Source organism: Lagenorhynchus albirostris, chromosome 15, assembly GCF_949774975.1.
Source record: "Lagenorhynchus albirostris chromosome 15, mLagAlb1.1, whole genome shotgun sequence".
Lineage (NCBI taxonomy): Eukaryota > Metazoa > Chordata > Mammalia > Artiodactyla > Delphinidae > Lagenorhynchus > Lagenorhynchus albirostris.
In genome coordinates this window covers 55685972-55709639 of record NC_083109.1, presented here as the reverse complement: position 1 = coordinate 55709639, position 23668 = coordinate 55685972, and the positions used below count along the sequence as shown (strand labels likewise).

General features: G+C 43.8%; 1 protein-coding gene across 13 annotated transcripts in view; it reads right to left on the bottom strand.

Moving 5' to 3' along the window:
• The window catches only part of RBFOX1 (RNA binding fox-1 homolog 1), a 362962-nt gene that overhangs the window by 159285 nt on the left and 180009 nt on the right, over window positions 1–23668 (bottom strand). The window lies entirely within an intron of this gene.

Here is a 23668-nt window from a genome sequence, read left to right as displayed (position 1 = left end):
AAAAGGAGGATTTGAACTCCTCTTTGGACAGTCTTCCCAGTGTATACCTTCAGGTCCTGTCTACCTCATGGGGATGGAGGCGGGTGACAAACTAGTTTCAGGTTTGGGTTTCAGCCTTTGTGACATTTAATATGGAAATCTCATCTGCCACTTCTAGAAGTGAACTGCTGCTCTAGGTAGCTCAGAGGCATCCCTGAGAAAGCCTCCAATGCCCACCGTCCTTTCCAGTTCAGGTCCTGAGAGAAGGAAAACCTTAGATACCAGCCAGTCCTGGTCTCTGACCTCAAGCAGCTGCAGTGTCCCTTAGGGAGGTTGCTTTCTTGGGAAATGGAGCATCTATTCACCCAAAACATCTTTGCAAGCACTTATTCTATGAGTGCCCCAGAAGACTCCTTCAGACCCAGAATCACTCATATTATTCCACGCAGTCCTCATGGCAGCCAACAAGATCATTTGCTGGATAAAGAAACTGAGACTCAGAGAGAATGCCAGATTCCAACGGTTAGTGAGGAGAGCATAGCTGCTTGGACCACACGGCTCATGGTCTCCCATTCCAAAGGGATGCTCCCATTCCAATGCTCCCTTTGGAGCATTCCAGAAAATCCATCGTTAAACCTCTATGTCAGAAACCGATTAAAGGGCAAACCCCAAACCTCCATTAACACCATAGTATCTGAGACACTCTCGCTGGAATGAACAGGATTTTCATAGCAAATTGAGATGCCTTTCCTATGCCCTAAATGATAGTGAACATTCAATTCTAAGTAACATACAAGTCAGAAAAAAAAATAAAAGAAGACACACCTGACGTAAAGCAAACACTAACAGTATCATGTGACGAGGGTGATGTGACCGCAGGAGGTGGGAACTTCCCATCAGGAGGGGTCCTTCAAGGGTTAAATTGGGAAACATGCCAGGTAGACCTGGGCCTTTCATTTGAATTTTAGAACTGTCAGCGATTAACTCTTCTTTCTGGGGGAATTTACCTCTGGAGATTTTGCTGAATCGTTTATTTTTGAACCTCAGGTACAGTTCTTTGTACTTGTCCTTATGTATGGTTTCTGGGTAATTAGGGTGAACTGCCTTTCCGCTCGGGGTTGGCACAGCAGTAGGGGGTGGAAAGGGGTTTGAGTGAATGCTGGAGCCTTGGATTTCCAGGTAGGGGGCTTCTTCTAAATAAAAACACCCTGGGCCTTGGGCAAGGTGGGGTGGAATGTTTCTCTCATCAGATCCTCTGCGAGATGCAGCCAGTGCACTCACGGAACTAACCTGAGTCTGCAAAATGAAGGTTCCTCAGAGACACAGCAGGGACTGCATGCACATGGTCTGTAGAGGTAAACAGCGTCGGGTATGAATCCAGCCTTGGTGACACAAGGAGCCTGGGGCTGGGGGCGAGTTATGAGGCTTCTCTAAAACTCAGTTTTCTCATCTGCAAAATGGAAACATTCCTACCAGCCTAACACAGATGCTGGGGAGGCTCCAGGAGATCCTTTCTGTAAAGTACCTCATACACGTCTAATTATTGCTCTGCCTTATGAGGCTTTCAGGAAGAAACAAGCCTAAGTACTAATAGCAAACCTGACAAGGCCATGGCTACCATGAGCAAGTTTATATCTGTCTTTTGTGTCCATAACAACAACCAGAGAGATGGCAGAGACAGAAGCAGCCAAGGGTTATTGAATGCATCCTACATGCCTGCTCTAAGCGAAGAACTTTGCAATCACTGACTTATGTCTTCTTCACAACTACTTTCTGAGATAAGTACTTTAATTGCCCTAATTTTATAGTTTATGATAAATAACACACGACAGTTGGGGTGCTTGCCAAGTCTTGTAGGGGTGGCATGTGGCAGAATCTGCAATCTCTTAACCACGCCACCCACTTGGAGCCAGGCTGCCTCATCTTAAAGTACCGTGAGGTACAAACAAATTCCCGCAGGCAGAGACCTAAAGGCTTTCTCCAGAGATGAAGCAATACTCCAAGGATGGGTTTCAATAGGCAGGGTGGCTCTGAATTGACAAAATGAGCCTTTGGAAACAGGGGATGGAGGTTAGAAGAATCTCACCCCACAGGTGACAACTGCCTCTCTGAGTGCTGACCATAACAATAAATCCACACCTTAGTAACACTAATGGCATATATGATGCTCTTGAAGTAGTAGCAGCTGCAACTGATGGAGTGCCTTCCACACTTCAGGGCTTAGTGAGATTAAACAACTTTCCCCAAGTCATGCAGTGAAGAAGGGGCAGTGTTGGGATTTGAATCCAATGCTTAGCTCCAAAGGGCTGTCTTCTCTATGGAAGAGATAGAAGCCAGTGTAGAGAAGGAGCCGCCATCTGGTCTCTATCTCTCTATATGCTACATTCTTACCATTCTGAGAAAGAGTCCTCACCCACCATTCATTCCCCCATTCCCCACCTGAAGCCGTCCCAGAGGGCAGAGGCAGAAAGCCCAGCGACATCATGGACTTGGTGCACACAGCAACAGGATGCTCTGGCCTGCTGTGGCTGCATCCTCATCCTTGCATCTCACCTCACTCTGGCCACCAGTGTCCAGTGGCTCCAACTTTTGGATGACTGCAAGTCATCAATTTGAGTGTGGTACTTTGAGTGATCCCTGTTGGAAATACACACGGTGGGGGGGGGGCAGGGAAATCACCATTTATGGAGCTTCTACTGAGGTGACTGGATTTATATACATTATCTCTTGCCTCAGATCACACAGCTAAGAAGCAACAGGGACAGGATTTCACCCGGGTTTCTCAGATGTCCAAAAGCACACTCTTCATGCTCTGTGTTACTGCCACCTCCAAGTGAGGAAAAAGGCTGCCCTGGGAATACAGAGAGATGGAGCATGTGGCTTTGTGTATGCTCTTCCCTCCTCCTGGAACGCTGTTCCCACTGTCTTCTCAGCTTGAATCTCTCTCATCCCTCAGAACACAGCTTAGCTGTCACCTCCACTGAGAAGGTTTCCAGGACCTCATGTCCCTCCAACCTTACCCTCTTCCTCAACCTTCTATGTGTATATTTCCAAAGACGTGGTGGATGGAAGAGGGCTGCACATTCTTTGCCACTCCTCCTAATCAAAAGTGAGTCTCTTTCCCCCTCCTTTGATGTGGGCTGACTATAGCCAATAGACTGGGCAGAAAGGGCAATGGTGCAAATGTCAAGGCTGAGCTTTAGGAGATATGCAGCTTACATTCCCATTCCTTGATTCCCTTTAGGAATCCAGCCACCATGTCAGTGTTTTTATTCTATGAGGATGCCTACCTAAGAAGTCTGCTTAACCAGAGACCACCATGCTGTGAGGAAGCCCAAGGTAGTCAAGTAGAGAGGGACCATGGCATAGAGACAAGGTAGTCAAGTAGAGAGGGACCATGGCATAGAGACAATCACCAAGGTCCAGACATCTAACAGAAACCTTGGAACTTACTGCCCAGCCCAGCCACCAGCAGAAGATGAGTAGATGAACCCAACTGATCTGTCCAGCTGAGCCTTACCCAAACTCCTGAAGCTAGAAACATGAGCAAATAAAATGATGGTAAGTCCCTATTTGGGGAGGTAGCTTGTTAGGCAGCAACGCGTCACCAAAGCAAACACTATGATTTGTAATTATTTAATAGTGTTGTTTACTTGTTTCCATCTCTCTCTCCTACAAGAACATAATCACCCTGAGGGCAGAAACCATGCCTGTTTTTGCCTGTCCCTGAATCCCCAGTGCCTGTTATATAGTAAGCACTCAACAAATAATTGCGAATAAATGCTTTACCATCAAACTAATAACAAATGTATAAGTAGGAATAGCAGTAACAATAGAGCAGGGATAGTTGCAGTCATCATAACAACGATCATCAAAAGAATAGTAATAGTAGCAGTGACTGCTGCCATGCTGAGTTAAAGGAGTAACACAGAGAACACACCTCTCAAAAAGATCATCGTGGGGCTTCCCTGGTGGCACAGTGGTTGAGAGTCCGCCTGCCGATGCAGGGGACACGGGTTCATGCCCCGGTCTGGGAAGATCCCACATGCCGAGGAGCGGCTGGGCCCGTGAGCCATGGCCGCTGAGCCTGCGCATCCGGAGCCTGTGCTCCGCAATGGGAGAGGCCACAACAGTGAGAGGCCCGTGTACCGCAAAAAAAAAAAGGATCATCGTTTTTAAGGTTATTGTTATGAACATTGTCATCACAGCAACTCCCTTTAATGCATGAGTATCATATGCAAGATACTGTGATAGAGGCTTCTGTACATTATCTCTACCTTCCACTTACAATAACCCCAGAATATAGTGAAGGTAGTACTCTTCTCAGAAAACTCAAGTGATGCTCATGATTACAGATGCCCAAAGACTTGGGAAGTTTCTAGGTGGGTTTTGGGGAAATGGTATCCTCACTGGTGGATCCTGGTTTCAAAGGTGCTGGAAGGTAGGTTTAAAACAAGGATCTTATTGATGGGGAAAAGGACAAGTGGAAGAAAACAATCCAACTGAAACCTCAGGTAGGGAGCACCTTCCCGGAACCCCTTCTCATATCCCCTTGTTCCCCCTGCTAGGATGGGGTACTCATGGGTCCCCCTAGTGCCCCATTTCAAGGTCTAAGCCAGTGCTGATGGCTCAGCCGTGCCTCCATTGATTTCTCACTCTTCCTGGGCACAGACAATGTGTGACTCATTTCTGTTTCCCAGCAAGGACCTGGCACACAGTAGGTGTTGATAAATGTTTTCTGCACTAAATGCAATTGGGATCAATGCCCAAAAGGCAGATTCTCTCACTTCCATTGTTTAAAAATACCACGGATTTCCCCTTATGCATTATGTATCACAGAAATTAATTTATCCGGAACTGTCTTCCAATGCAGTTTCCGAAGGCTCTAGTCTGCATCCAGCTGGAAAACTGTACTGGGGTGGGGGGTGTCTGGCTAGTCTCTGACTCTGTCTGTTAATCCCAAACACCACAGGTCCAAGGATAAGGGTCTGAGTGAAAAAGTCAGGTCAGAAGCCAACGTTTCCTGATTCCCACTTCCCTTGGCAAGGTCAGGATGGATGGATCTCACAGAATCAGGTGCATCTTTCCTGACTGCCCTCACCCCAAACCCAGTGGCTTCTCCATTCTTCCCACCCTTTGGGAGAGGGCTGCGGGAGAAGTCGTACAGAGTTGTGGTTATTAGCACGGGTTGTGTTTTCAGACATAACATGGCTAGTAACGTGGCCTTGGGAAAATCATCAAGTCACATCAACTCTCCAAGCCTTAATTTCCTCATCTGTAAAAAGAACATCATTACATTGACACTCAATGGCCAATCTCAGGATTAAATGATGTGGGACTATAGCACCCCAGACTAGTAACAAAGTTCACATGTGGGCATATTGCATGTTACAAAGAGGTTTGGCAGATTCTTTGGTCATTTGATAATTGCTCCAACTCTGTGAGTTAGGCAGGGTGTAGATTATTTTTGTGCCCATTTGGAAGATGGGAAAACCAAGAACTCAGAATGATGCCTAATCATAGCCCCCGTGCCAATTACATGCCAGGCAGGGTCATAAAGAGCTTTGCCTGAAATATCTTCCTGTGTTCACAAAAGTTACAAAGTTAAGACAATTATATTCTGAAAATTGAGGATCATGGAGATTAAGTAACTTGCTTAAATTGTTAAAAGGTGGTGAAGTAGGGGTTGAACCAAGACAGCCTGACACCATAATTGGTGATCTTACCCACTGCCCTGAGTGACTTCCTTAAGTAAATGCCCAAGTCGGAACCAGAGCTAAGGACTTCAAGCTTTTTTCTCTTCATTAGCCTATACACTGATACTCAATTTATAGAAAACTCTGTGTGTTTCAGATCAAAGCTAAAACATTTTTAATTAACTCCAGTCTGGCTCTCCTATTTTTAAAAGGGCACAGATTAAATGTGTCAAAAATTCAGATTCAACTATATTTTATTTCTTGTTTCCTACATGCCAAGGGTTTCCCTATTAATCAATCCACTTAAGAATCACAGCTAATAAGATAGGCGTTATTCTGTCCATTTTAAAGATAGAAAAATAGAGGTTTGCTTAATGATATAATTAGGTGTCTCACAAGCATCTCAAACTGCATAAACACACGCTGAATTTTTGATCTCAACTCCTTCTGTTCTTTGGAAAATGATCCTTATCTCCACCAAGACTCAACTTTATAAGAGTTGGCATTTACCCAGGCCCAGGCTCAGAGTCACTATGGACCCCATTCTCTTTCTTACATACTACAGCCAACAAATTGTCCAGACCACACTAGTTCATGTTGCCTTCTCTTGTCTGGACCACTGCAGTAGCTTCCTAACTTCTCTTTCTGTCACCGCCTACCCCACCCCATTTCTGTGACCCTCTAATTAATTTTCCATAGTACCATCAGATCATTCCTAAAATCAAAATCAAATCCTGTCATTCTCTTGCTTAAAATCCAGTGGCCTCTCAGTGCAAAGGATAAATAGATACACCTCCACCTCCACCCCCAATATGGCTCACAGGGCCCTGCATGAGTGTTCCCTGACCACTTCTTTAGCCTCATCTTGGGCCATCTTTTCCCCTTCCCCAACCCAGACACACTGACTTTCTTTCATTTGAATACACCAAGTTGCTTCCTGCCAGGGATGTGGTGGTAAGTGGTTAACAACCAGTTCTATAGAAAACAAACCCCCAAGAGCCCTGACTTGTAACACTGCCAATTTCCGTGGTGTAAGTACTCTCACTATGGCCATTCCAAGCTACTAACATGGCATCCTGGTCATGCTGGGGAGAAATGTACACCCTTGCACAGCACCTATACCTTTCCTTTATGGCAATTTCCACAGATGTAATCATTCAATTATGAAAGTGATTTTTGTCTGTTTGTTTGTATTCTATGGTTTATACTAGACTGTAATTTCTAAAGGAGAATCCATATCTATCCTTCACTCTTGCACCTCCAAGGCCTAGTACTCTGCCTCCCAAATAGCAGAAACTCAAGACATATTCATGAATCAGTAAATGACACACACTTGCTGAGTATTTTATTCTAGGCTCTGTGTTAAGCACGGAGAAAAAAACAGATGAGTAAGGTACCATGGTGTCCTCAAGAACTTTCCAGCTGTACGGCAAAAGTAAAGTTTGAAATTATTGTAACGTTGTTGGGTGAGCATTTAGTAGATTAATGTGTATTGTGACATATTGTAGGAGTTCAAGAAACAATTTTATTTTATTTTTTGGATACCAGAGGAGTGAATTCTCAAGGCACATCCTGCATGTAAAGGGAATAACAACTCCGGCTTTGAGATGGTATCATGAAAGGATTTATAGATGAACAAAGGCTGGGAGTAAGTAAAGATCTGATAGAATTTCCAGCAAAAGCACTTGCCAACACTTCAGAGTTTAATTTCAGCGTGGAAGGCCTCCTCTCCAGCGAGCTTCCTTCCTGATGCTTTCTTACCCAGTTCATTTTCAAACTATACTGAGGTATCGAAAACCACTTGCATTTCTGAGCCGTAACACACGGTGAGATGTCTGGCAACAGGGCTTGCCAGCCTCCCCACCGTGAATAAAAATGATGTGGACCAATTGCTTACATCTGTGAAAACCTATGTGACTATAAAGGTAGACCCCAGTTTCCCGGCCCCAGAAAGGGCCTGGGAGCCCAGCAGCCCTGAGCTGGCCCGGGGAAATGATGGGAAATTCAATTTCAGAAGGGCTGTTTGCAAAGTAATCCAATACATTATGGTGTGTGCATTATTATTGTACTATATTGAGTAATATCACATTTAAGAAGATTTCATAGCATCATAGCCATTCACAGGGGAATATAAAAGCGGTTAATAAAATAGAGAAGTACAATTTCCCTTCAGTGTTAGTTTTGCTCCTATTATACTCAGAATAATAATCAGAGGTCCACTTAGCTTGACTTGGGAAGTATCAGATCTGTAATTATCTCATGTCTACAGTGTCGTTATCAAGGGTTCAGCCCCAGTATCACGCCACAGTGAATCCTCAGAAAGCCTGCACAACTCACTACCCACGTTGAGGAAGGAAAAGCACAGGGCTTCCTAAAGTGCCACCCACCCACCCACACACACACCCCAGGGGAAGTCCAGATGCCTGTGCGGCCCAGGCTGGACTCTCTGCTAGAACTAAGCTGCAAAACAAAACCTGGATCCTGTTTACTAGGGCTTCCTTCTGCCGTGGGTAGGCTCCTGCCCTATGAACCCTTATTTTGAAAAGGAAACATGTGATTTCCCCCAGCCACTCAACCTAACGTCTCCTTCTTGCTAAGGCAAGTGGAAAAAACATTCTCTGCAGATTTGTTGAGAGCAATGAAAGATGCTTAAATGACTGTTCGCTAAAAACTCACCTTCGGTGGCTCTAACCAAGCCTTTCAAGGCTCTTCTGGGGATTAGCTGTTCTAGCTACAGGAGAAGTGATCTCTTGGGGCTTTCTTACCACCTTCTCATGTCAGCCCCAGAGCTGGGCCCCAGTTGCCTATTTTAGTCAAGAGTTATTTCCACTGCCTGTGCCTATGTGTGTAAAGACCTGCCATGGTGTGTTAGAAAGAGCAGTTCAGTGCCTTTGGCATCAGCCAGGTCTGGGTTTGAGTTCTGTGCCCATCACTTACTGATGGTACCACTTGGGGCAATTTTCATCACCCCCGAGTCTCTGTTTTCCTTGTCTGTGAAATGGGGGTAACACTACGTGCCGCTAGGTTTAGAATAATGGATTGAAAGCCTGAATACATTACCCCAGACTATTAATACTTACTCTATTAATAATAACACTTCTGGCATTCATTTCATGATCTCAGAAGACGGAAACACTTGCTACACTCCTGCTCTGATTTAAATCAAAGTCAATAGTGATATAGGTTTCACTTTCAAAGGTTTTTTTGGAAAATGTGGGCACTGCATGTGTGTATGGATATGTTTGGAGGTACAAGGGGATGCTACATTTCTGATATAACTCTGGAATTCATTAAATTCTGACATTATGCAAACATTTATTTTCTTGCCAGAGTTCCACAGGGAAGTCCAGTTTGATGGAGAAGACTAAAATAAATGCAGTTTATTTTTCAGCTCAGGGGAGAAATTAGGATTATTGTATTAAAAAAAAATCCAGAAGACCCAGATACCCTGGTCAAACTCAAATGCCTATGAGGGCCAGTCCAGGTAGATGGAAAAGGTAAGTTTGGTGAAATACTATAGGGAGTGGTGGCAACTACGGCATACGGTCTTGGGGAACAGCCCATCTTCAACATTCGCACATCATAGCCATGTTTTGTTAGACTTTTCCACTTCTAATCAAAGCCAGGTTATACTGTAAAATCTCCCATTTTTAATTGTAGGCAGTTTATTCCATTGGGAAGCCTGAGGTCTAAATCAAGTCAGCAGGCCAACAATATATAAGCTTTGTCCTGGATCAGGGATTAACACACCTTTTCTATAGAGGGCCAAATAGTAAGTATTTTCAGCTTTGCAGGCCCTGTATCTCTTTACAATTACTCACCTCTGCTGTCGTAACGTAAAAGCAAAGCAGCCATGGATAATGCATGAATGGATTGGTATGGCTGTCTGCCAATAAAACTTTATTGACAGAAAGAGGTGGTGGGCCAGAACTGCCCCATTGGTCAGTTTGCCAAGCCTTGGCCTAACTACTTAATGCTGATACTCTGATACTAAAGGCCTGGAAGAGGCGAAGGCTGGAGAGAAGACGGGAAGGCTGGGCTGGCAAGGGGCTCTGGATCCCGTGGGCAGCTGGATCAGGTAGACTGACAGCCAAGGCTCCGGGGTCCATGCAATGCTTCCTACTCCTCTTTCCAACCTTTGATCAGGTCCCCTCCATTCTTCAATGCCAAGAGTTTCTGGGATTCAAAACTGGAGAAGACTCCCAAATTCAAGGACTAAGCTGCCTTGCCTCCCTCCCGTCCCCAAACTTCCCCCTCCAAGAGTCAAGAAGACTCTCTGGGGCTCATCCCCCTGGCTTGCCCCACCCCTATCATCTCTTTCTCTTTTGTGAAGCCACCAGATGAGTGTCACCCAGAGACACTGCCTGGAAGCCCAGGCAACTCCTTGCATAATTGCTAACCTGACTCCCACTTGCAAGCCAATTAGAGGGAAAAGGGGGGACGAGACCCACCTCCTGTCATTCGGGCGCTACCGCCACCACCGCTTTTCTTAGTAAAAAGAAAAAAGGTAGTTAATTTCTGCCCCTAAAAAAGGTTAGGGAACAATCTCTTTAAATTACAGTGTGATAATGTGAAGCAAAGATGCAGAAGTCAAATACAATTTGGGTTATAATTAGTGATTTCCTTGTAGCAAGTTTCTCTGGGAGATCCAGGCTTCCTCTAGTCAGCTTGCCAAGTGGTCTGAAGGTCCCTTTCACTCCGAGGGGCCACTGGATGCCACGAGGGGGGGAGGGGGGGATTGGGGATGGAAGAGTGTGTGTGTGTGTGTGTGTGTGTGTGTGTGTGTGTGTGTGTGTATGCTATGTGTTTATAAATTGAAGCAGTTTAGACATAAATTCAGAATTATGGGGACAGCGATTATTAAGATACTTGTCTGCTATGATATTATCATGTTTAAAATAGCAGGGTAAAATAAACTATTTCTGATGGGGAAGTCAAACAATGTGGGTTTAGGAATCCACCAGGCCTCTGCTGGCATTTACACTCATCCCTTTATTAGTTGTATGGCCTTGGGGCAAGTTATTTAACATCTGTGCTGTTTCCTCACCTGTCATTCTAGCATCACCACATGCATCCCTTGATGGGCTATGGAATGTGACTAAAATTTTCAGCATAGCGTGTGGCTCTTGAGTGAGTTAGGGAGCGGACCCTGGAGGTGGACTGGCTGCCTTTCAATCCCAGCTCTGACCTTAGTGGCTTTGTGATGTGACCTGGGTACTCTCCTTGATTTCTCTATGCCCTGATGTTCTCACCTAGGTAACAAGGGGTTTTAATTATGGTACCTATTTCCTCTGGATGATGTAAGATTCCATCAGATCATGCACAGAAAGCTGGTAGCATCACTGCACTGGGCATCTAACACATGCTCACTACATGCTAGTTACTGTTATCTAGACGTTACTCATACAGGATAGTTGAGTCTTCTTTTTTAATTTTCTTCCTTTCAGCCCCCAAAACTTCTATGTTTTTCCCCATCTACCAGTCAAGATGCAGATTTACAGTTCCCCCTTTTAAAAGACCAGGGCAGCCCAAACTTGTTGAACTGTATTATTTGCAACGACTTTCATGATTTTTTAAAAAAACCTTTTTGCTTCCACAACAAGTCTGCAATACTTAAGGCTTCATATTACCTTGGTCCTGATGGCCTGGTTTGTTTTGGACTGTACTGTCTGCAAGCTTTGGTTTATTGGAGAACAAACTTGCCCATGTAGCTTTGTCTCAAGGACACCGAGATCGCATAAGAGTCAGGTCCTCAAGGCTGGATACATTCTGCTCCTGATATCAGAGGGACGGATTAGTGTCTGCATTGTGTTGACCTTCTCTCCTAAGCCCAAGAGTTAGTTGCAGGGCCCATGAGAGTTTCTGTGGGATCTCCACTCTGACTGGCTCATCTGCCAGACCCACCCACCTCACAAGGGTCTGGTTACTTTACTATGGGGGGCAGAACCTACTCTTCGACCTTCTGCCCTTCTGGGAGCTTGGGCAGTGACATGGACCTAGCTCTACATCAAAGGCTATAATCTGGCAATCAGACAGTCTCCATACTCTTCAGGGGGGCAAAGCTGGAAACCCAGACTCCCTAGTTAGAGTGTTTGGACCCAAGAGCAATTGGGACTAGAGCCGCTTGGAATACATAAGAGTACTGAATGAGCACAGCCCCATCAGCACAGCCACCAGGATCTGCAGGAGAGAACTAGATAAAATAAAGACTCTTTTTAGAATTCTGGAAGCCTTTCTGAATGTAGGGCCCACTATTGGCTGAAACCTCTGGCTAGGAACCAAAACGGCATATCAAAGAGAAATGAAACCTTAAATCATATAGCTTGACTCGCTCCTATAGTCAGGGTCAGTGGCCTTTGACCATTTTAATGCAGAGATAACCCTAAGTAAGTGAATTTTGAAAGCTACTACAGAATCCAGGAGACGGAGAGGAAAAAAAGCATGGTCATAGCCAGTAGGATGCAGAGGGAGGGGCATGGTGCAGTGGAAATTTTCTTATAGGACATCCCTGTTCTGGTTTCTGCTGTGATATTTGCTGTGTGACTCAGGCAGATCCCTTTCCCTCTCTGAACCTTGGCATTATTTGTAAAGAAAGCATGTAGACCAGATGGTCGCTTCCAGCTCTAGCATTCTGTGCATCTCTGCACTGTCATGCTCAAGCATCCAAGCTGCCTTTTTTATAAACCTGAAATAGGGTCTCACTCAAAGGATTAAAGTTCCTAATTTCACCTCTTATTTTAAAAATAGCGGGAGGGAGACACAAGAGGGAGGAGATATGGGGATATATGTATATGTATAGCTGATTCACTTTGTTATACAGCAGAAACTAATACACCATTGTAAAGCAATTATACTCCAATAAAGATGTTTAAAAAATAAATAAATAAACGAAGTTTCAAAGACTAAGTCGGGGGTTATAAACTCAGTATCTTCAGAGGCTGGGCAGACAACAAAAATAAGTGAAATAGGAGCGAACAGGAAAGCACATAAAAATCCAAAATGCTGCTTGCTCTTGAAAAAAATCAAGATATTGTAATGCTGGGTCAGCAATCCAATATGGCCGTGATTGGATGGACTGACAGAGAACGGCCTTTGGATGGACCATGTGCCCTCAAGACTACCAACAGGGCCTCCATCAGGGGTCACAAAGCATCATGCCTAGGGTTTTATCATTCCTATATTAATGGGGAAAATTAATTATTTCTTTTACCTATGTCTCCATCATAAACTAATCTCTTTCAAATATGTATGTTACTTGCCTGGACCTGAAAATATTTGGGTTTCAGCCCTTAACTTATGTAATCACCTTACATCTGTACAATGAGGAGATTGGAATAGGTGGTTCCCTCCAGCTCTAACACTCCAAGGGTCTAGCTGAAGCCCCCAGGAACTCTCAGTTAACGAGGCACAGCCAACTTCTTTCTCCTGCCTAAAATCCAAATACAGCACAGCCTTTGTAGGAATTCACTATCAACTTGCAAAATATATGGCCAGGAATTAAGAGCATGACCTGGTGGTTGGCTAATGAGGGATTCAAATACTGCCCACAGAATAGATTAACGTCTGAATCTAGATTCATTTAAAAACAAACAAACAAAAGCAATGAAACCACCTCATGAGGCCCATGAGCTGTGCAAAGGTTCCTCAACACCTAAGCAGTCGTTTGTGTAGCTCGTAGACAGCCCACTTCATCTTCGAATTACCTGATCATTACCCCAACACTTCACAATGACACTGTGCTAACACTTGCTCAAAGACTAACACCTTAATCAAGGATACAGACTGCTTAGTCATACTGAGAAGGTAAAACTGATGACAATGTATATAGGTATGAATAAGCACAAAACACCAAGTTTATCATCCAGACAAAGTCACGATGTAACGTTTCCAATGACTTAAGACTTCCAATGGAAATATGACAGTGAAATCCCACTAAGAAAACTGAATAGGTCTGATCTCTCCTCATTCAGCAAAAGCAAGATGGCTTCAGCCTTACGGACAAAACTTCAGTCATAGAGTCCTTTAATAAATCGTAACCTTGCTCTTCATGACCTAGACTTAGGTCAATGACTTGCTTGTACCAATCAGCCGAACTCAGGTGTGAGTGACTGAAAACTATTTGTATGGAAATCATCACATACAAGAATTCCTTTTAAATAAGTGTGGGGATTTGGGTCTTCATTTCCCCCTTAACACAGAAAATGTCACAATTCTTAGGATGGATTTACTGTCCTGAAAAACATTTAGAATGAAGAATTCAGGACAGAGGAGAATGCTGTGATTTCCCACTGGGAATGATGTAATTATTTCCTAATTATAATGGTTCATATGGTAGAACGTTTACTGTGTGCCCATCTCTGGGCCAAGCCCTTCATTGGCATTATCTCATTAGGATGTCATAGCCTCACATACACAGAGGGAAACAGTGAGGCTCAGAGAGGTTCCATCACATGCCAGTGGTCCCAACCTGGGTCAGAACTGGGATAGGAACTCCCAGCTCTGGAACGTGACGCTTCACTGCTTCTCCTGGTAACACCTAAGGGTATTTATTCTTCCAGAGCCATTTTTCCTGACCTGTCATGAGAACCTTCAGTTCTCCCAGAATCCAAGGCTATAGCCTGGTCCTACAAAGGGACTTGGGTCTCTGATGCTCACAGCTTTAGAATTATCCTAAGCTGGGCTCAATGGTGTCTCCTGGGCCACCAGGACGCGGCACTCTTTGGTCAACAGAGGCTCTGGAACAGTAAAATGGCCCTGGAATTGGGTAACACAGGCCTTCAATTCATCCTGAAAACCACAGACAATTTATTCTAAAGCAAAGACAGGAGGCAAAGGCATTAATACTCGGCCTCACGAGGGAACAAGAAGCAGTACCTGTGTCCTTAAAGTAAATGTGAACCTTAGGAGAGCAGAACTGATATTGACAAAACAGCTCAGCTACACTGTCATCTGAAAAGACAATTTTGAAGCCACTGAAACATATTATTGGAGTTTGCTCAAGGCACCGGTCTCAAACAAGAGACCGCGCTAAGCCTGTAATATTGCACATGCTTGGGTCTGCTGGGGCCCTTCCCAGGGTGAAATGAGGAATTCCCAGGCAAAGCAATCTTTTCTGCCACATCTCTGGATGCACAGAAGAGCCCAGAGTATGTGCCCAGGCCTGCCTGGGGGTGCCTTCTGGGCTTCGAGCCCTGAAGAGTTTTGATCTTGAGTCTGCCACACCTGGTTTGGAGCCCTGTTTTCTACCTGTTAGCTACAATGACCTTCAGGAAGTTACCTGCCTCAGGTTTTTCAACTGTAACATGGTGATGACAATGCCTCTTAACATACTTTTATTTTTTTTATTTTTATTTTTGGTGATGGAGAGTCAAGATGACTTGAGATTGTGCATGTAAAATGATGACAACATAGCCTGACGTTCCACGAGCGAAAATTGTTATTTCTGAGACTGTGATTCCCTGTCTCCTGTTTTGATGCAGCTACTTACCCTGTTTTTAGAGTGGCATCCCTCAGTGATTTTGCCAAACTTTAAACGTAAGCAGGGGATGCCAAAGTCCTCCGACAGGAAGAAGGACTCTCTGGTGCTTTACAATTTGTCTCTGATGATGACTGTTTCGAAAGGAAGAGGAAGGGTGCTTGGAGAAGGGCAGGGCCACTGTGGAGGAAGGGAACAGTAGGACTATAAGAGCAGAGAGGTCAACCAACCAGCCCCAGCGCCTTCAGCTTGGAAATGGTAAAGAGAGGGGCGAACCCTGACACACCCAGATTCCAGGTTCTTAGCTGACCTGCTTCTTTAAACTGGAGAGCAGGCTGAAGGACCCAGCCTTGGAGCAAGTTCTAGATTGTTCACTCTGGTCCCAGGCACTGGTCATCTGAGCTGCTGGCCAGGAGAACTTGTAGGGAAGAGCCTGGAGATTGAAGAAAGTCTAGACTTTGACACTGGCCACATCTGGTGAGGGTCTCTACTCTGCCATCACAACTCCTCCAAACTCCACGACATCTTGAACCACTTGGTCCCTCAGTGTAAAATGGGGAACGCTAATATCATGTAAAAGGTTTGGTGTGAGGATAAAATGAGATGAGAGATTGAAAGAGCACTTAGCAGGGTCTGTGACCACAGCAGCCCTCAATCAATGGCAGCAGCCTTTCCTTTTCTTTTCCCTGACACCAGGCAGCTCTCAAGTTACTTTCTTCTGTTAGAGAGGGGCTGTCTCCAGCCCAGCATACACAGGTGGAACGGCTGTGAGCTGAGTTGGGTGGCGTGTTGTGCTAGCCAAGGCTGTGGGCAGCAGGCCTTCTCGGGACTGTCTGTGGGCTGTACATGGGCTCTCTGGAGGGTAATGTCTACATTTAAACCCATGTACCTTTAACCACTCACAAAGAGACACTGGAGGTAGACAGCAATATTTGTACTCAGCTGCTCACTACAGCCTGACTGGGAATAATGACACTGCAAGATGAACCCCAGAAAGAACCTAAATTCCATCAGTGGGAGACCTCTGTATGTAAGATAGCAGACAAATATGCAAAAGAATGCAAAGCGTGATACAGAATGACCTCCCAGATATAAAAGGTGCCAAAGTGGGTGCTTAGTAGATTTAAATTCTGTCCTTTTGGGAATGGAACTAGTGAGAAGTTAGAAGATGTAAAGATTGAATTAGAGACAGAGAGAGATAAACTAGAGATAGAGGGAGAAATAGACAAGCAGGCTGCTATAAACCGAGTGTTTGTATTACCCAAAAATTCATATGTTGAAATCCTAGCCCCCAAGGTGATGGCATTTGGAAGTGGGGGCCTTTGGGAGATGATCAGGTCATGAGGGTGGAGCCCTGACTAATGGGATTAGTGCCCCAGAGAGCTCCCTCACTCTTTCCACTATGTGAGGACACAGCAATGAGACAGCCCTCTATGAACCAGGAAGTGGGTTCTCAGCAGACACCAAATCTGCTGGTGCCACAATCTTGGACTTCCCAGCCTCAAAACTGTGAGAAATAAGTATCTGTTGTTTATAAGCCAGCCGATTTATAATATTTTTGTTATAGCAGCCTGAATGGACTAAGACATATGCTTGTGTTTGCATAAAGCATTTCCGGTAGAACTGGTGACTCTTGTTTCTGAGAAAATTTTAGTTTTCATTATATACACTTTCTAGTGTGTGACTTTTTGAAACCACAAACCTGAATTGCAGTAATAATAATAAGAAGAAGAATGGCTAGTTAACTAAAAGGAATGCATTGAGAGATTTTCCCCATACCTTAGCTGCACAATTGGCTTCCAAAGCAGAGCCAGTATGTAAATGGTTAAGAAGAGGAAGTTGCCACCAGGCCACGTCTTATCTTCCTAAAGGTATTAATGAAAACTGGAGACACAGTTAGCACTCCAGTTGGAAGCACTGAAGATCAAGAAGAACTTGGTTCCTTAAAGAGTTCCTCTCTCTGTCAACATAGCCCAGAGCTCAGGGACCAAGCTCTAAAACTCACATTGTTTCTCCCATCAGATCCTGGAGCTGGTGGGAGACTTTTAGACAGACTGCAGAGGTGATAAAAATAGAAGTTAAGTTGCTATTGGAGATACATGGAGAATTCACCACTTGCAAATCTCTAATTATAATATGTCAAGAGTAAAATACCTTGTCAGGAGCAGTATCTGATATAATACAGCATTGGCTCTGTCAGCACAGTGATCCATGATGTGTTTGGAGGCCCACATTAAATAGACAATCAGCAGAAAATTGTCCTGCAGGGACTCATCTCAGCCCTTGGGGAACTGAAAGGATGACCTGGTAGGTCTTTTCTCTCTGTACTTTCCTCAGCTCTGGCTGGGAGCTCTGGGTGCATTCTGCTTCCCTTTTACAGATCCTGCACTTTGTGTTAAATCATGTGCATATATTAGATGTTCTTGGAGCCTACCAGATGGATGGATCTTTTCTCTTACCCCAAACTACTCTGTTTTTAAAAGAAATGATGGTCCCTCCAGTGGCCTCAGACCGGCATTAAGCACATATCTGTGCATATCTGTCAAAGGACAGTTAGAGTTGTTTCAGGTACAACTCTACCCTGTGGGGAATAAATCAGGTGTATAATACAGGGCCATGTTTTCCGGGGTTGGGAGAACCATGGCTCTGACACACTTTGAGGTTAAGTGAAGAGAAGGTGCCCCCGGTAAATGCACAAGGATGCAGGGACAGTTTGAAGAAACTTGTCATAGACTATGTTCTGCTCAGTCAGGTCAGGGAACTACAACTCAAAAGTAGGTCACAGACAACAGAAACATCTTTCCTTTTGGCAGAAGAGAGAAAAGCATAGGCATGTAATTGTAGCAGAAAACAAGACGGCACCTTTTAGGATGCCTGCTCTTTCCCCACACCAGCTAAGAGTGTATGTCCTAAGACTTCCTTCAGGATCAGCCACAAAGCCCCTCCTGCTTCACCGTATCATGGTCCTCTTTCCTTGAGGACTTCTGTAAGTAGTATGTGCCACCCAAACATTGCCGGAATAGACAAAGTCACCGGATAACCAGCCTCACCACAAACTCACACTCCCCAAAGTCAGAGAGGTGACTACTGCCCTTCAAAAACCCTAGAATTGTATGAGCCACATTCCTGGCAGGTCTGCTCAATTTCAGGAATCATTCTGTTGCTTCTAAATCCCTTCCTTTCTCACTCTCTGTCAGTTGATAGTGAGCATGAAGGTAGTATAGAGGGACCTCCTCAGGTCATCTCTTGACCTCAAGATTTATCTGTTTCCTCACACATTTATTCTTCATTCTTGCTATGGTCTGAATGTTTATGTCCCCCATTCACTGCCCCAGACTCACATGTTGGAATCCTAAAGCCCCATGTGATGATGTTAGGAGGTGGAGCTTTGGGGAGGTGATTAGGTCATGAGAGTGTAGCCCTCATGAATAGCATTAGTGCCCTCATAAAAGAGATCCTACAGAACCCCCTTACTCCTCCCACCATGTGCAAAGGCAAAGGCTCTGAACCAGGAATAGGACCCTCACCTGACCATCTGGTACCCTGATCTTAGAATTCCAGCCTCCAGAATTGTGAGCAATAAATTTCTGCTGTTTATAAGCCAGTCTGTGGTGTTTTGTTACAGTAGCCAGAATAGACCATGACACTCCTCTTCTGTTTCAAAATTGAAATGTTTTCAAATATTCATGGGAGCCCTTATTTGTAATGTTGGCCTTTTTTTTTGTGGCCCCAAATGGAAAACAACTCAAATGCCCATCCACAGGTAAATGGATCAACAAATTGTGGCACATTCTACGTAATGGTATGCAAAGAGTAGGCTACTGATGCATGCAACGAGATGGATGAATCTGTGAACCATGATGCTAAGTGACTGAAGCGAGAAAACAAAGAGCATATGATGTTTGATGTCACTCATAGAAAATTCTAGAAACTGAAAACTAAGCTATAGGAGCCAATCAGTTGGTTCCTGGGAATGAGACAGAGGTGGAGAGGGAAGATTGCAGAGGGGTGCATGCATCTTTTCGAGTTATAGTTTTTCCTGGATATGTGCTCAGGAGTGGGATCACTGGATCATATGGTAACTCTGTTTTGTAAGGAATCTCCATACTGTTATATATAATATACAATGGAACCTTACTCAGCCATAAAAAAGAATGAAATAATAATGCCATTTGCAGCAAGATGGATGGACCTAGACATTATCATACTAAGTGAAGTAAATCAGACAGAGAAAGACAAATATTATACCATATGATATCACTTACATATGTGGAATCTAAAAAAAATGATACAAATGAACTTATTTACAAAAACAGAAATAGACTCACAGTCAAAGAAAACAAACGTACGGTTACCAAAGGAAAAGGGGGGGGTGATAAATTAGGAGTTTGGGATGGAAAGATACAAACTACTCAAACCACTATATATAAAATGAAAAAGAATATAAATACATAAAACCGAATCACTTTGCTGTACACCTGAAACTAACACGTTGTAAATAAACTATACTTCAATATAGACAAACAGACAAACAAACAATACAGTGGTTTCCAGATTACAAAAAAAAACAACTTTGGGATGATGGACATGTCTGTTATCTTGAGAGTGGCAGTGGTTCCACAGTTACGTACGTATGTCAATACTCATCAAATTGCACACTTTAAATGCACAGTTTGTTGTATGTCATTTATATGTCAATAGAGCTGCAAAAAATAAAGTATTTCTTCTCCTTTCCCAGACTACCTATTGTATCTCTGTACCCTTGGTCATATTCCTTCCTATGTCCTCTAAAATACTTTGTCACTTTCTTTCTTGAGTCATCATTCCCTATCTCTTCTTCCCTGTCCTCTCCATCGCAATTCTCTGCAGTGTAAACAGTGAATCAAAATCCACTCTCCTACAAACTGCTTTCTCTGAGATCTGTGCTCTTCCAATGCTATGTTTTCTTTTTCCTCTTCCCTCCAAATGTTTACAATGGTACTGTACATACCCACTCTGATAGCTCCCATTTATTCTTCAACTCCTGGCCCCCTGGCATCTCTCCCCAATACTCTACTAAGGCTACTTTCTCCTGGGTCTTCAGTGATGTCCACAATGCCAGCTTCAATAATGTCTTCTCAGTTCACACCTGCCAGGCTGCCATGACAACACTCTCCCGGTTCAACCCCCCATCTGGGTACCCTCTTTACATCTCATTCAATAGCTCTTTTTCTTCCAAACCTCACCACCTATGAGTTCTCCAGTGATCAGTCCTTGACCTTCTCTCCATTCCCTACACTCAACAAATGAATCAATTCAGGCCTGTCCATACAAATGGATCACCATACTACCTTCGGTGCTGACCAGTTGCTGTCTGTTAAATAACTTTCACGAGAAGTCCCAAAGGCACCTTACCATTGACTCCGGTGGAGCCATCCTTGGTCTATGTATTTGGGAATGGGGCTCCTCAGTGGCCCCATGGCTGAGACATCCATTCTCTGCTTCAGCCACTGAACTGTGCAAACCAGAGAGAGAGAGTGATTCCCAGGCTTGCTTGTATGGACTAATCCAAGAGTCTTTCACTGGGAATCTGGTGTGATGTCAAGAGCCTGAACTTGAAGGACCATCACACAGAAGTGGAGAATGATGAGCAAGAGAAAGAAGAGGCAGAGATGATGCAGCTGGAACCTAATAGATGCACGCCAAGAACTAAGCTGTGTCTAAAGCCAGCACTTGTCTGGAATTTTTTGTTTTATAAGCCGATACATTCCCTACTGAGTTTTCCATCACAGCAACAAGAAGCCTACGAAATAATACTGCTTCATCAGTGATTTTGAGGTAGATCTCTTAGAAAGTGTTTTCTTCCATGATCATCATAATACACTAAAGCCTTGGAAATCCATGCTCTAGAACTTGCGACATTATGACAAGTAACAGAACACATATCCTACGCTCTCTAGTGGACCAAAACCTCTCTAAGGGAGGGAGCCTGTCTCCTCATCATTTCACCTCCTGTAGTGTCTGGGGCACTGTGGACATCCAATATGCAATTTAAATGTAATCGTGTTGATCTCTGGAGAGTTCTTTTTGTGAGAAAAGGATGTTGAGCTTCTCTACTCCCCAGCTGGATTAAGATTTCCTTTAAGGTAGGTACAATTAATCCTTCCTTTCAAAATGTCATTTTTTAAACTTTTCTGGCTTAAACTCTTTTCAATGGCTTCCCATAGCTTTCAACATGGAACCCACGAGGCCTGCGGGATACGATCCCTGCTGGCTGCCCCCATTTTATCCTTTGCCATTGCCAAACTGTCTTCATATGCCCTAGATGTACTGCCTTTTTTTTAGTTCTTTGAATAAGCCCAGCTCTTTCCAACCTTGGAACCTTTGACCTCGGTATTCCTTTTGCCTGGATGCTTTGTCTTTTCCCCTTAAATATCATGTCCTTGAAGAAATGTTCCCAGACTACTCATTTACAAGTGGCACCTCTGATCTTTTCTTAGCCTCCCATAGCACCTGTCTTTTCCTTAAGAGCGCATATCACAATGTGTGTTTATACAGCTATTTTATTGCTACATGTTTATTCTCTGTCTCTGGCACTAAGTTACAAGAGAGAAAGGACCATTTATGTTTGGTTCAACCACATCATCAAGTATGAGTCCTGGCCCGAGTAGATGCTTAATAAATATTTGTGAGTGAATGAATGAAACTTCCACAGCAGTTTGTATGGTTGGTCCATGTTGAGGCTTAATAAATGATGTCTGATGGGACCTTTTTTAGTCCTAAAATAACCTTCTCAAGCCCTACCACCATTGATTATGACAAAACAACCAGCATACAAATAAATAACTCCATCACTAGGTAGTCAACACAACAACAATAAACACCTACTAAATCCACAAACCCATTTAACAAACCCATTCCTAAGTTACAGCAGCCAAATACTAAAAAGGCAATAGCAGCATTATTGACAATAGCCAAGAGGCAGAAACAACCCAAATGCCCAACAACGGATGGATGGATAAACAAAATAGGATCTATCCATATCATGGAATGGTATTCAGTCATATAAAACCAATGAAGTACTGATCCATGCTCCAGCATGGATAAACCTTGAAAACATTCTGTTAAGCAAAAGACAGACACAAAAGGACATATATGGTATGATCTCATTTGGGGGAAAAATACAGAATAGGCAAATCCAGACAGAAATAAAGCAGACGGGTGGTTCCCAGGGTCTGGTGGGAGGGAGGAATGGAGGACGTCTGCCTAATGGATACTGGATTTCTTTTTGGGGTGACGGAAATGTCTAGGACTATATAATGCTGATGGCTGCACTACATTGTGAATGTACTTAATGCCCCCAAATTGTATACGATAAAATGGTTAAAACAGTAAATTTTATGTTATATGTATTTTGGCACAATAAATAAGGGAGGACAAGCAATAGAAAAATTTTAAATTTACATTATTTTGAAAAATCTCCAAACCTAACCTGCAAATCAGTGAGGTAGCAGGTAGCAAAGCTAGTCAATGGTTGCTTTGGCTACAAGAAATATATCATGCTTCAAACCAATAAACTTCTTCGCAAATACCAGTTTCTCAGAGGGCAGAAGAAACAGGCCCAATTGCCTTGCACCTATAAAGTGTTCTGGACTAGAGGCTGAATGTGTCCAGGCTTCTAAAGAATTCCACAGAACAAGTTTTCCTAAGTGTACATATACCTCTTACGGTACGCACGGTGTGTGGTTATTTTAGGTGGTACATAAATAAACATTGTGTAATTTTCATCGTTATTTTTGTTTAGGGTGGTTGTCCTTTATAGATAGCCAGCAACACTAGTTTCTATTGATGGTGGTGATAAACGGTTTCTTTTCAGTTTGTTTGCTTGTTTTCAATCCATTTCATCCATTCATATGCAATAAATCTGACTTTTTGGTGCATAGAGGTGTGTCACCTCCACCACCAAAATGCAGAACAGTCCTGCAAAATTCACTCCTGCTGCCCCTTGGCGGCCTAGGCCACCCACACCCCCGGGGGCTCTGAAGTAAAAACGATGTTAGGGACTCAAGCCACAACATGGGTGAATTTCCAAAGAATTTGGCTAGGGAGGGCTGGGGTGGGAATGGGGAGTGGCTACAATGGGCAGGAGATTCATTCTGGGGGTGATGGAAATATTCCTAGACCGTAGCAATGGTTGCACAATTCTGTAAATACAATAATAATCGGTGAGTTGTCCACCTCGACTAGGTGAATTTTATTGTATGTAAATGGTATCTCCATAAAGCCATTAAAAAAAGAGATTATATTGTCACAATCTCATAATCATAGTGTATGATTCCCCTCAGATGACATAATTCCAGAAAAAGCAAAACTATAGAAGCGGAAAAGAGATAAGCGTTTCCCTTCACAAATACACGCGGTTAATGGAAAATGTGTTGATTTAAATCAGTGCCAAGAGAAGACGCACGTAGGTAAGGTGAACTAGGCGGGGCTGGGATGACAAGGATGAGCTTAGGGGCTGCTTTGCGGGAGAGAGCCT